Source organism: Gossypium hirsutum, chromosome A12 (assembly GCF_007990345.1).
Source record: "Gossypium hirsutum isolate 1008001.06 chromosome A12, Gossypium_hirsutum_v2.1, whole genome shotgun sequence".
Taxonomy (NCBI): Eukaryota; Viridiplantae; Streptophyta; class Magnoliopsida; order Malvales; family Malvaceae; genus Gossypium; species Gossypium hirsutum.
Window position 1 is genome coordinate 73,971,408 of NC_053435.1, and position 16,079 is coordinate 73,987,486.

Genomic DNA, 16,079 nt, shown 5'->3' on the forward strand with positions numbered 1-16,079 from the left:
AAGCTTTCCTGGCACTTCTCTATCCACTCGAACTTAACATCTTTCTGCAATAGCTTCATCATCGGAGCTGCAATCATAGAGAAACCCTTCACGAACCATCTATAATAACCAGCAAGTCCTAGAAAAATTCAGACTTCAGAAACATTCCTTAGAGGTTTCCAACTGAGTATAGCTGAAATTTTGCTCGGATCAACCCGAATGCTCGATGTTGATACCACATGACCGAGAAAACTGACTTCACTTAACCAAAAATCACATTTACTGAATTTCGCATACAGCTGCTTATATCGCAAAGTTTGTAACACAAGTCTCAAATGTTTGGCATGTTCAGTTTCATCACGAGAGTAGATCAAAATGTCATCTATAAACACAACCACAAACCAATCCAGATACGGATTGAAAATTCGATTCATCAAATCCATGAAAATAGCAGGTGCATTAGCGAGTCCCAATGGCATAACTAAAAACTCATAGTGTCCGTACCTCGTTCGAAAATCAGTCTTCGGCACTTCTGAGTCTTTAACTCATAACTGATAGTAGCCTGATCTCAAATCTATCTTTGAAAACACTATAGCCCCTTTCAATTGATCAAACAGATCATCAATCCGTGGCAACGGATACTTATTCTTTATAATCACCTTATTAAGCTATCCATAATCGATGCACATTCTCACAGTTCCGTCTTTCTTTTTCACAAACAACGCAGGTGCACCCCATGGAGAGAAACTCGATTGTGCGAAACCATTATCTGTCAATTCTTGCAATTGAGCTTTCAATTCTTTTAGTTTTGTAGGTGCCATTCTGTATGGAGGTATAGATATCGGAGTCATCCCAGGCATTAACTCAATACCAAACTCTACCTCCCGAATAGCATCATGTAAAGTTAGCCAGTCCTTAGCCAAAATTATATCGAACTCATCAAATGGCAACAGCATCAAGGCAGCTGGAAAGCACGAATCTCGAACCATCAAGAGACAATTCTTACAAACTTTGTCAACCATAATGTACTGGCCCAAGGGGTTTGACACTCTAATCACAAACTTAGTAGACTCAATAGGCAGAGTCCTACTGATTACTAATGTCTCACACACAGAAGAATGAGTAGAACCAGGATCAATCAATGCAATTACATTACATCATAAAGAGTGAATGTACCAGTAATAACATCTGGGGATGAAGCCTTCTCTTACGCGCAAAAAGCATAGGCTTTTCTAGGTGCACGAGCCTCCGATATTTATTTCCTCTCTGACTGCCACTCGCATTACCCGTATTTCTAGGTGGTCTACCTCGAGCCGCAGTATTACCCGATCTTGTGTTCTGCACTGGATTTTCTTCAACTAACCCTGGACAATCTCGGAAATAATTATTTGTCGATCCACAACTATCGGGATGTCGTTTACCATAGTGTTTACACTCGGGTTGATTTGATCTGACATTTCCCACACTAGATACTGAGGTAGCTCTCGAGCTCACAAGTGGTCTATTCTGATCCCGTCTGGAGTAACCCGATGTGGCTCTAGAACGACTGAAGTCATCTCGGAACTTCTTTGGTGTTGATTGGACTGACTTACTGAATGATCTCTTACGCGAGTCTCTAGCTTCAAAATTAGCTTTTCTCTTCTCTTTCCCGAGCTCTTCAGCTTTGCAGGCTCGCTCAACTAGTACTGCGAACTCTTTTATCTCAAGTATGCCAACTAATAGTTTAATATCTTCATTCAGCCCATCTTCGAATCTTTTACACATTATGGCTTCGGTAGAAACACACTCTCGGGCATACCAACTGAGTCTCACAAATTTCTGCTCATACTCTGTCACTGTCATCCGACCCTGTTTCAACTCTAGAAATTCTTTTCGTTTCTGATCAATAAATCTTTGACTGATATACTTCTGAAAGAACTCTGCCTAAAAGAATTCCCAGGTCACCCGCTCTCTCGGAACCACTGATACTAGGGTGTTCCACCAGTGATATGCTGTGTCTCGAAGTAAAGATATGGCACGCTTCAAACATTCATCTAGGGTACAAGACAGCTCATCAAACTCACATATAGTATTATCAAGCCAGAACTCAGCCCGTACAGCATCATCATCATCCATAGCTTTAAACTCTTCAGCCTCATCTTTTCTGATTTTATAAACAAGTGGCTTATACAATCTCAACAGATTACTTACTTGAGGTACAGCAGGCATTGAAGATGGATTAATCAAGGGTGGAGGTTGTTGTGCAGCCGAGTTAGTCCAGATATATTGACTAAACCAGTCATTCATCATTTGGTAGAAGGCTTGTCTAGCCTCTCCTTCCAGGTTACTCGAAATCGGTCAAGAATCAACTGGCGCTGTCCCTTGCGCAGGAGCAGGCACTACACTCTCGACATCATGAACTATAGCTTTGCCGGGACCCATTTACTATATGAAAACACATTTTCACTTGTTGGAAGTTATCACATTATCACAGTATATAATATGGCATGTATAGCTAGACTTACCTACTCTACATTAGTCCTAGAATCGACTAAACCGTAGCTCCGATACCAATCAAATACAACACCTGTATCCGTCGCCGGATTAGGGTCATGAGGCATTACCGAACATATTACAATTCATGCAATTATGCGTTATAAATTACAGTTCGACATTTTAATCACATCAATGGTATAATCAATTCATATATCAAAACCTAATAGTTATAACATTCATCACATAGTATGAATAGAATATAATTCAAAGTACATCAGCATAACTAATACATATACTGAACATATGACACATCAATATCTTTAATGTTGAATACTAGACCTATTCTTAAATAAGCCGTGCGTTTGCATAGGTTATACATTAATGGAAATAAATTTCATTATTAACCTTTTTATTCCTACATGTAGCACCATTCTATTAGTCTATATGAATTTCATATTTTGTTCATTAATAAAATTTATTGAATCCATTCCAACATATATGTTTATGTATAAATAAAGCATTTTCGAATAGAGATTAATAGCAATTCTTACTTGTGGTTAATATATATAAGAGATGTAACATGTTACATAAAGGCCAAGTACATTACAACATTTTTGTTTACTTATACCATTTTCGAACACAATTAACAACTTCAACACCCACTCATAACATAATTAATTGAAAACTTAATTTATAATTTAGCAAACAATTACACATACAATTTAATACATTATAACATAACCGAACATGCTTTAAAGTTTATATACAAAGTGCGCATTTGCGCTAGGTTCTAAGGCCACACTCTAATAATAGAATTCATACCAAGTAGATGACTAAAACAATCATGGAACATTTTCCTTATTTAATACCATGCAAAGCCGAATCACATTATTCAATCCACACACCTATCCAAAATTTCCATCACTGAATTATCAAAACCAATCTCATTAGTCATTATTACTAAAACATATTAGATCAAAACTAAGTGTAATAAGCAAGATCCACATGCATACACTGTCTTGGTATAATACACATCTATGCTAACCACATTCATACCACATCCAAGATCTATAATCAAATTCAGTACTCAAAACACATACCATAATTACCTTCAATCCGTGGAACATAGCATAATAATTGAAAATAAGCTCAAACCATAGCTCAGTCAAACCAAACTCAAGCATAACACTTAAGCCATTTTCGCATGGCTAAATTACACACAACCAAAATCTAATATTTCAAAATGAAATCCAGCCTATACATGCCATAGTTCGAGTTCGACTATTTAAATACTGAAACAGTAGATAGTGTGATGGACTTTGCTGGCGATCCCTGAGCTTGTAACTTGAATCCAAAATCTATAAAACAGAGTAAACAAAGATACACAAGATAAGCTATATCAGCTTAGTAACCCATAAGCAGATAAACAGTCCAATAATATATTCAACCTATTTTATTAAACCGAATTATATTATCATGACCAGTGCTTAACCTTAAACCCACATATAAGATACAATGATACATTTTATATACCATTTCTTTTTACCTTGATCGAATACTTACCTAAATTAATTAATTATTACCTTTCAAGTTTAGGGTCCAAAATGTCACCAAATAATTAAACATGCTTATACCATTTAAATAAGTTCAAGAATCACAATGTTACATTATACACGCATAATTCTTATTTGGCCGAATACTCATATAGTCACTTATCATGTTAGTAATCAACTTCTAAAGGCAAATAGTCATTTTAAAATTTAGTACATATTCACTCAAGTGCATAATCTCAATTATCGAAATAATAATTCACATATATATGTTAATTATATAACCGAAAATACCTCATCATATATACACATATATAAGAGTTATTCATGACATACTAACTATTCATTCAATAAGCCAAATACACATATAGCATATACATTTTCTTCTTTATTTGGACCTTCCAAGATTTATAATAAATAGTTAAGGTGTTTACTTAACTTACCCCAAGTAAGTAACATATTTGTTCATACCTGGCACATAGCTCAATTAACACATTCAAACTTGATTTACCTTTGCCCTATGAACCATTCGGAATTGGATAGGACACTCGGATAATCACACATATCGTACAATGCCAACGTTCCAGACGTGGTCTTACATGTAGTCACATAACGATGCCACTGTCCCATATAGGGTCTTATTCGTACACATATATCGGAATCACATATCGATGCCATGGTCTTACTCACACACATATATCGGAATCCTATGTCATGACATATGTATCCTAACTATTCCTAAGGTTTATACAGGGCTTTCGGACGTCGTAACTCGGTCGAATCGAATGCATGTACATGGTTACCAAGCTTATTCACATTCGGCAGAAGCATGTATAAATTTATATTTTACATACCAGCATTTATATTTAGTATTTAACTACCATTAAACACATCTATTTGCTTAAAAACGTACCTGGGACGTTATAAAACGGAACAGGGCAACTAGTCGACGACTTTTGTTTTCCCCCGATCCAAATTCTATTTCTTTGGTTCTTAATCTAAACATATTCAAATTAAGCTCATTCAATCATATTTTCATTCAATTTAGTTCAACAACACATAAATGGCTAAATTACCATTTTACCCCTAACATTTACACTTTTTACAATTTAGTCCCTATTACACAAAACACAAAATATTCAAAATTTCAAGATACCCATGTTTGGCCGAATATTCCTAGTGTTCATACAAGCTCATATATTTCATTTATTTCACATTTTAGTCCCTGAAATTATTATTTTTGCAATTTAGTCCTAATTACTCAAAATCATCAAAAACTCCAATACAAATATGTTAATCTAAAACATATTTTTCATATTTCATCATCAAACAACAAATATCACAAGCTATCAACAATGGCACAACTCAAAATATTCATCAAAATAAAAAATTAAAGCTTGGGTCTTGAAGATTACTAAGCAACGATCTCAAAAACGTAGAAATTATCAAAAACAGAGCTAAGCACGTACCTTGATTGAGCTTGAGAATGGCCGAACTAGGTTTTTCTTTTTTTTTTAGTTTCGGCTATGGTGGAAAGAAAATATGAGCACTATTGTTTTATGTTATATTTTATAATATATTAACTTTTATTATTTGTTTACTAATTTACCCTTAATGAACTTATATTAAAACCATATTTTGCAAGCCTATTGCCGTCCATATAATAAACCTATGGGTTATTTGCCATTTAAAAGCTTCCACTTATAAAGCCAATAACAAATCAGCCCTTTATAAATTAAACTACCAAATTTTCCATTTATGCGATTAAGTCCTTTTATTAAATCGGACACTCAAACAACAAAATTAAATCACGAAAATTTCACAGATATAAATTCACATAAAATAAACATAGAAACTAATTTTTCAATATTTTTCAGACTCGAATTTGTGGTCCTGAAACCACCTTTCCAATTAGGGTCTAAATCAGACTGTTACACGAAACATCAACTAATAAACACTTAGTAGTTCACAATTCATCCATCAATTCTATTCCATCTCATTTAATATCTTCATACGAATTCATCAATCTTCATACACATAGTATCATCTACCACATAGGTATCGAACATACCTGAACTTTCTCGTAATTATTCATTTCATTCTCACCTCTCATTCAAATACATTAATTCATTCTAAAGTCTTTCCATGCTTTAAGAATTCACACACTTAGTGCATTAATGATTAGCCGAAGCTATAAAGATCTCGCACACTTAGTGCCATCTCAACTAACAGAAGTTATCTCGGTATCCCACACTTAGTGCCTCATATAGCCAAAGCTATTCCAACTGGCACACTTAATGCTATTTATAGCCGAAGCTGTCTGAATCTCACACTTAGTGCTGAACATTGTCGATTTATCATGTTCAAACCAAGCTAAAATATATACAATTTATATGTTATCAAAACATTAAAACATAAATTGTAACATCAATTATCAAGTATGAATTTACCTCATACTCGGAATTGACGATTTGGATCGTTTACTCGATAATCTTCGATTTTCCTCGATCTAAATCCGAATTCCTATTTTCTTTATCTATATGTAATCAAAATTAACCCTTTTATTCAAAAAATCATTCAATTCAATCCATATACAAATATTTAGGGTATTTTACAATTTAACCCTCACATTTTCACATTTTAACACTTTAGTCCCTAATTCATAAAATCACAAAATACACAAAATTCCCTTTTTCATATGTTTGGCCAAATATTCAATTAGCTCATACAAGCTCACACATTTCATTTATGTCACATTTTAGTCCCTCAAAATCTAATTTTCATAATTTAGCCTCAATTACTCAAATTCATCAAATATCCCAATACAAAACATATGTATCTATCATCAATATAACACCCCTTAACCCCAACCCGTCATCGGAACAGGGCTACGAGGCATTACCAGAATTAATCACTATTAAACGACCAAAACCGAGTCATGAATCTGTAATTCAATTTAAAATTTCTCAAATTTCACCTTTAAGTCCCTAATATGGACCTACGAGGCCTAAAATATGTTTAGGAAGTGTTTTGGGACTAGATCGGGAATTTTGGAAACTTTTCCTTAAGAATAGGGGCACGCGCCCGTATGGCCTGGGACATGCCCGTGTGGCCTGCCCGTGGGGCTCCTATGGTCGTGGGGCCAGCCCGTGGGCAAATCTGACTTGCTCACACGGTCGTGGGACTAACCTATGTGCAATTCTGACTTTGCCACACAGTCTGGAGTCACGCCCATGTGACTTAGCTGTGTGAAAGCCTGATTTTTTACCATTTTAAAGCTATTTCACATATTAAACACACTTAATTCATGCCCAAAACATTAACTTATAAATCTTAATCAAATAACATTCATTTATTCATTTCAAATACTTCTTAAAAGTTACAAATTACATTACACCCAAAACATAAAATATATTTAAGTGACTAAAACAAAACCTAATACATGCCACATTTCCAAAAGATAAATTCATCCCCAGAAATTAAGCTGAGGTCAGGATTGACTCAGATGCTGAGCCGAACTTCAACTTTACCTAACCTGCGCACGGAAAAACCGTACGCTGAGTATTGGAAATACACATTGGTATTACCATAATTCAAATTATAGCAAATATAAAATATCATAAACATGCATAGATAATTAACAAATCATACATATAATTCGTACTAAGTTATCATGTTTCCGTTGTATCATTTTCATTATTTGATTCAATATCTCATCAATAAGATTACCAACTATTCATGAACTTTTGGTTCATCACTCAATCACATATAAATATCCAATTCACATGTCAAGTATGAATAATTCATGAACCTTGGTTTGATGCCTTCAATCTCATAGCACAAATTGCATTTCTCATTTCATCTTACAATATCATTTTCTCATTTCACTCAATAATTCAATTTATCAATTTCATTTGATTTTTTTCTTCACAAACATTTCCCCTATTAACATAACTCGGACTTTAGAGGATACACGGATCCAACCAAACACACCAGAGTGGCAACCAACGCCTCTTCGGATAGTTCGAATCAAATAAGTGATGACCAACATCTCATCGGCTAAGCTGAAGCAAAGTGGAAACCAGTGCCTTATCAAATCTATCTGAAGCAAATGTGACACACCAAGTGTCTCATCAACTCAGTGTCGAAGAATCCCTGAACTCTTTCTATCCTATGGCATGCCAACTATATCCACCCTAGCCCGACTAGTTAATAGGGTATCGGAATCACAGATTCATTTTACTTTCACTTTCAGTTGATCATAATCATTTGAATTCAAATCAATCGCAATAACAATTCAATCATAATTTCAAATTCACCACAAATCATTATACAATTGAATTTCACACATGTATACATTCATCAATCAAATCCAATTCTCATTCAATTCAAATATTACTACTTACCTAATTTCATTTTTCATGCACATATATTGAAATTAAACATTTAATAATAAATAACTTGAATTAAGGTAATACAAACCGATATTTTATCAAGCTACTCCTCGATCACTTTTTCCTTTCCCTTCGCATTCAACGTCTCTGTAACACCCCTTACCCGTGTTTGACGCTGGAACAGGGTATGAGGCATTACTGGACTTAATCACTAATCATCGTATAAAAACCGATTCATAATTAATAACATAATCAAGACTATCTACATTAAATGACTTTATACAATAGAGACCTTCAAATAATATAGGTCAGTATTTTAAGCCAATTCTTAGCAACTTAATAACAATTAAACGAGTCTCCATACATGCCAAAGACTTAAAATACTTTAAAACCTTTATATATCGATCAATAATTTGATAGTGTGATTTAACCTTCGGCGACCTCCAACTCGAGCTAACATCTGCGACACTATAGGAAAAAGGAAAGGAAGGGAGTAAGCATTATAGTTTAGTAAGTAAGTATGTAAATATTAATAAACAATACATTATCATACTATAAACAAAGTCACAATATGTTCCCGGAATATTACCATCACAAACACACATACTTTCACTATTACAAATCATAAACAGGTTCAAAATAAGCTGTCTAGTAGAGTACCAGCAACTAAATCATTTATTCCTGGAGCTACAGAACTCCAAATTACAAACCGTTAATTTTAATTGAAACTAAATTCACATATATTCTTACCATAAAATTTTAAAAAATTTTTGTCTAGCCAATTAGTACAATTTATTCATTAAAGTTACCCCTGTTTCACTACTCAACTATTCTGACCACTCTTCACTATGAATCAATTTTCTCCTTGTACAGAATTCAAAGGTTGTTCTTGTTTATTTCATTTGAAACTAGACTCATTAATTATTTCAATAATATAAATTGTATCCCATAATTATTTTTTTACAATTTTTAATGATTTTTCCAAGTCAGAATAGGGGATCACATAGTCATTCTGACCCAGTCTCTCAAAAACTTAAATATCTCATAATATAGAATTCCTTTACTTGCTCTGTTTATGTTATATGAAAATAGACTCATTAAGATCTAATTTGATATCTCATTCAGTCTCTGATTCAATTTATACTATTTTTGGTAAATTTTTAGATTCACGTCACTGCAACTATCCAGAACAGTTTTATTGTCAATTTTGATATTTCACACTTCAATTGTATTCATCACTTTCCCATAACAATCTTTCCAATTTCCAATCACATGTCGAGCATATTACTCATAAGTTACACACGTATATACTTACACTTATCATTACAAAGTCATACACAATTTCATTTAATCAATTTCCCAGTTGAACGCTTCGGAATAATAACAGATACGCAATGGTATCGCACACAACCCACCTTTAAAATCGAAGCTCTCTTGTACACATAGTGGCCTTCACTTAGCATCACTCATGTGACCTAGCTCAATTGTACACATAATTTTGGCTCTCTTGTACACATAGTGGCCTTCACTTAGCATCACTCATGTGACCTAGCTCAATTGTACACATAATTTGGGCTCTCTTGTACACATGGTGAACACTTAGTACCACCCATGTGACCTAGCCAGCTTATCTCGTAGCTCTCTTGTCTACATGGTGCCCGTCACCTGGAACCACGCATGCGACCTAGCTACATATATCCCGTAGCTCTCTTGTCTACATGGTGTACACATAGTATCACCCATGCGACCTAGCTACATCATAATGTCTCGTAGCTCTCTTGTACACATGATGTGCACTCAGCACCATACATGTGACCTAGCTACATACCATCTGTATCATCCAATCTTTTCGAAGGTTCAACCGGGATTTCTCTCTCTTTCTAATACTTGATTCCATACTTCCAATAGTCAATTATGATTCAAAAATCAGCTACAATACATAAAATATGCTGAAATACAAAAACATAATAAAGATAATGTATTATTTACATACAAACTTACATACTTTCTCATTTCCATGTCGAATTAATATTGAACATTTAAATCATCATAATTATACTTACTTTCAACACCTCGGCAATCATAGTAAATATATCAATTTTACATTGAAACATGCATAAATTAATGCTTATTATACATATGAACTTACCTCGATACTAAAATGACCATTTTACCAACTTTCCCGATTTTCGATTTTTCTCCCATTCTAGATTCAAATCTCATTTTCCGGGATCTAAAACATCATATTTTACTTATCTAATTAATGTACTATTCAAAATAGTCCTTAACTCAAACTTTGGAAAAATTACAATTTTGCCCCTAAACTTTTGCATATTTACACTTTTGCCCCTAGGCTCGAGAATTAAACTTCATCCATTATTCTTATGTTTTATGACATGCTGGTCATTTTTTCCTTCTATGGTAACATCAAATTCTCACTCTAACACATAGTTATGAACAATAACAACTTTTACCGATTAAGCCGTTTTACTCATTTTTGCTTAAAACCGCTTAGCAAAAGTTATTTAACATAATTTCAGCCTTCATATTGTACCATAAAACATCAAAATAAACACATTTCACCTATGGGTATTTTTCCAAATATGAACCATAGCTTAAATTATTGCTAGAATAAGCTTAATCAAGTTACTGGGATTCCAAAATTGTAAAGAACTTGAAAAACGGGGCTAGAACGGACTTACTATTGAGCTTGGAAAGCTTAAAAACCCTAGCCATGGCTTCCCCCATGCTAATTTCGGCCTCCATGAAAAAGATGAGTGAATTTTGGCTTTATTTTCCCTTTTTATTTCTTTTAATTACCAAATGACTAAAATGCCCTTAAGGCCTTTCTTTAAAATTTTGTCCTTTTCATGCCCATTTTTGTCCAAACGAAATATAATGGTCTAGTTACCATTTAAGGACCTCCTCTTTAAACCCCTATTTCAATCAAGTACTTATGAATTAGAACACATATTTTGCAACTTTTGCAATTTAGTCCTAAAAGTCCAATTAAGCACTTTATCAGTAAAATTATTTAACGATATTTTTACACAATATTTTAATCAATAAATAAACCTTAAAACTTAATCGGAATAAATTTTTTGACTTCAAATTTGTGGTTCTAAAACCATCGTTCCATTTAGGCCCTAAATCGGGCTGTTACAGCAACTTCTGCAAATAAGCCCTAATAGGCAAATTAAACATGCAATCTATAAAATTTCTTATCAATACTCTAACACATGCATCTAATCACTCGGTAAATCATAAAAATTAATCAAAATAAACTTTTCTATCTCAGATTTGTGGTTTCACAACCACTATTCCATTTAGGCCCTATTTTGAGATGTTACAGTCTCGGTTTCTTTGTTTGCTACGAAAATTAGCATAATTATAATTAATTAATAACACACATATTTTATAGAAAATAATAACTTTCCATGCAAATTTAACCTAAATCCCAAATTTTTCCTTACTATTTTCATCTTCTTCCTTTTTATAATTCATATTATTTCCTTATTCAATTTCCATCAAAACTTTGATATAACCATCAAATTTTTATCAATTAAACCCCCAATTTCATCATTAATTCAACATAAATCCTAATTAAAAGTCTATCATCTTTGAATATTTTCACACAAATTCAAAAATATTTAACTTTAGAACTTCAAAAACATCAAAATCGCTAAGAAAGGGACTTAATTGACTTACCAATTTAACTTCTAAGCTTCTAAATCCTAATTTCTCTTTTTTTCTTTTCTTTTCTTCTTTCTTTCCCCTAATTTTCGTGACTTCTCTGCACCTTCTTTTTTTTTTAATAATTCTTTTGTTTACTAATTAATAATTAATTATAAAATATCTAATTAATACAAATAAAAATACTACATGTTTATTCATACACACATGTACACATGTAATTCATCACCAAACATTTATCATTATCTCAATTAATAGATAAAATATAATAATAATCATAATAATAAGTAAATATCTTTTACTTAATTTATAAGTAACTTATATATTATAGACATTTGTACTACTAATTTAAATACACATGTATTTATTTTCTAACTTACACATGTTACTAATTTAGTTTAATTACTAATTTAATCCTTTATCCTTTCTCTATTCTATGATTAAGCTTTTATGCTCTATTCAATTTAATCCTTTCTACTAATTACTTCTAATTAAAAATAAATTCACCTAATTAAAATCTAATTCAACTCACAACTAACTTCGTAAATATAGACGAACTCATTTCCCTAAGATGGAGCCCTAAACTCACTATTTCGGTTCCCGTGAAATTTGTGTCGTTACAATCAAGCTTCTATATTTCATCAACTAACATTATAAAACTCACAAAATCAACAATGGCATAACTCAAAATCATCATCAAATTTAGAAATTGAGACATGGGCTTGATAGATTACTACGCAACGATTACAAAAACGTAGAAATCATCAAAAACCGAACAAAACTCATACCTTAATCAAGTTTCAACCATAGACGAATGAAAACCTAGCCTTTGGCTTTCTTCTTTTCTAATTTTCAGTCTAAAATGATGATAATAAGGATGATTTTATGTTTTTTTTTATTTAACATAACTTTAATTACCAAATACCAATTTTGCCTTTAATGAATAACCTTTAAAAACTTATAATGAATGTCTATAAATGTCCATTATCACATTAAATGGTCTAATTACATCATAAGGACCTCTCTTTTATAAAAAGATAGCAAATAGACACTTTTAACATATAGCATGCAACTTTTACATTTTATGCGATTAGGTCCTTTTATCAAATCGGGCATACAAATGATAAAATTTTCACACGAAATTTTCACAGACATCAATTCACATATTATAAGCACTGAAAATAATATTAAAATATATTTCTAACCCGGATTTGTGGTCTCGAAACCACTATTTTGACTAGGGTCTAAACCGGGCTGTTACAACTCTCCCCCTTAGGGATTTTCGTCCCCGAAAATCTTACCAGTGTTTAGGTTTGGATATTGTTTTCTCATAGCATCCTTGGTTTCCCACGTGGCTTCTTCAACCTCGTGCTGATGCCACAACATTTTCACTAATATAATTTTCTTATTTCTCAACTCTTTGATCTCATAAGCTAAAATCTGTATCGGTTCTTCATCATAAGACATATCAAAATGAATTTCAACCTCAGTCAAAGAAATGACATGCGAAGGATCTAATCTGTATCTTTGTAGCATCGATACATGAAATACATTATGCATCTTTTCTAACTCAAGTGGTAATAGCAATCTATACGCAACTGTCCCGACTCGCTCTATGATTGTAACACCCCAAACCCAGCCTGGAAGTTTGGCTCGAATCTGGCGTGTCACATTGAAGTGTTTTTCGAAAACCATGTTTCCATTAAAAACCCTTCTTAATAATTAAAAACTTATACCCTTTTTAAACCTTGTTAGAAAACCTCAGCTGAATAACATTCTTAAAAACTTTGTAAAAATCCTGGCAGTTGCGGAAGCTTAATTTAAAAACAATTGCGGTTATGTGATGTTTTGAACAACAGTAGTTGCTTTGGAAAACCGTGTTCTAATACTAGCAATTATAAGAACAATAAATAAAATTCCAAATTTGAAATCCAGAAAATTGCAACGGCTTTACAACAACCCACATAAAACATTTAAAAGTAATAATCAAAATTGTAACATAAACAGTGTGTGTGGCTTCCTCCGAGCCCCTCGCAGCCTCGATCCGTCTAAGGCTGAAAATTACCTAAAAGGTTAATAAACGGGGTGAGTTTACAAAAACTCAGTGTGAAATCCCCTACTATAAAAGGAACAATCAGTCATATAAAAGAATTAAAAGTCTGGCCCCAGCCTTACTTACAGTTTCAGTATCAATTGGGCCTTAGCCCACTATAACAGACAATACCAGATGGGCTTTAACTCATTACAGAATAAGAAACATTATCAGTGTAACAACCCATTTTTAGGGTTAATCAGAACAGTGGTTTTGGGGCCACTAAATCCGATGAGTAGGTTTGTAAATATTATATTTAATATTTATGAGTTAATTGTGAGTTTAAAAAAGGTTTTTGATATTGTGATTTTTGTTTTATAAGCGATTTATTAAGCTCAAGTGGTATGACCCTAAGGTCAAGTGGGTTTAGAAAATGAGGTATCGAGACCTCATTTCTATAAACCGAGTCGTAAATATTTTTATAAATATTTACGGAGTGGCAATAAGATGATATTAAAGTTTCGTTGAAAAATTTTATTGTTTTGATAGTTAATTAAGCAAAAAAGACTAAATCGCGCAAAGCGTAAAAGTTGTGTTCTATAAGTTAAAGATATTAAATAGCTATGGAATTAAATAGTGCGAGTCCTTAAGTGGTAATTATTCCATAATTGTTGGTAGTGGAATTCCATGGCTTGGTATAATGGAAATTATTAATGTATATTAAGGTTAAATAAGGTATTTGGTAATTATAATAAAATAAAATAAAACAAAAGCCAAATTACATGCTATCATCTTCATCAATAGTCGAATGTGAGAAAGAAAATAATGTTTCAAAGCTTTGAAGGTTCGGCCATGGTTGTTCATGCATATTGGCAAAAGTAGAATTCGGATTTGGATCAAGGGGAAAATCAAAATGGTCGATTAGTCGTCTCGTTCTGATTATCGTCTTCCGAGGTTTATCCTTTAGTTCGAGTTGGAAGAGCCGGAGATATCATCACACTATCGAGTCATTATGTGAGTTGAGAAGATGGTATATCATCATGATTTAAGGCATGTATGGGATAGACTATAGGTAGAATGATATTTTGTCTTTGTATACATTATAGCCATGCGAAGATGGCTCGCTTATTTTGTTTAGAGAAGCCTTATAATTGAACTAATGTGCTGACATGTTTTAGTTATAACTTGATAGTAGTTAATTTGTTATTAGATATTTGGTTATGTTTTGATTATGACAGCCCTAAATTGACCCTAGTCGGAAAGTGGTTTCGGGACCACAAAACCGAGTCATAAAAATAATTAACCGTTATATTTGATGCTTATTATATGTATATAGGCATGTGTGAAAATTTCATGTTTGAATTTTGTTAATTGTAAGTGAATTTTGCTAAATAGGACTTGTGTGAGAAAATAGGACTCGGGAGTGTCAAAGTCGAAGTCATCCACACTATCAAAGCCCTTTTGGTACTCTTTTAGTTGAACTCTGAAAATGGCATGTATAGGACTGCCCTTTTGTTGTTAGTCAAGTACCTTCGGTAATGTATATATTTAGATAGCCATGCAAAAATGGCTTATATATTTTGACCATAGCGTTATAATCATTTTGTATGTTGATCATTGAGTGGTATGGAAATGTTGGTAACAATTAGCCATTGGAATGGTTAATCACGATCATTTTGGTGCTATGTATGACAAAACTCTAGTTGATCCATGGAAAATCATGAAATAGGTAAAGTCTACCTTAAAAACAGATGCTGACAGCAGCAGTGATGTGAATTTGAAAAATCACTAAAAATAGTAGGAATGGAATTAAATAGCGAATAAATTATGTAATCGAACCTTGATGAGTCTATTTTCATATGGAAGAAACAAAACGATCATATGAGCCGTATTTTAAGGGATGTTTAAGTTTTTGTGAAACAGGACCAGAGCGATTTCTGGATCCCATGTTCTGAC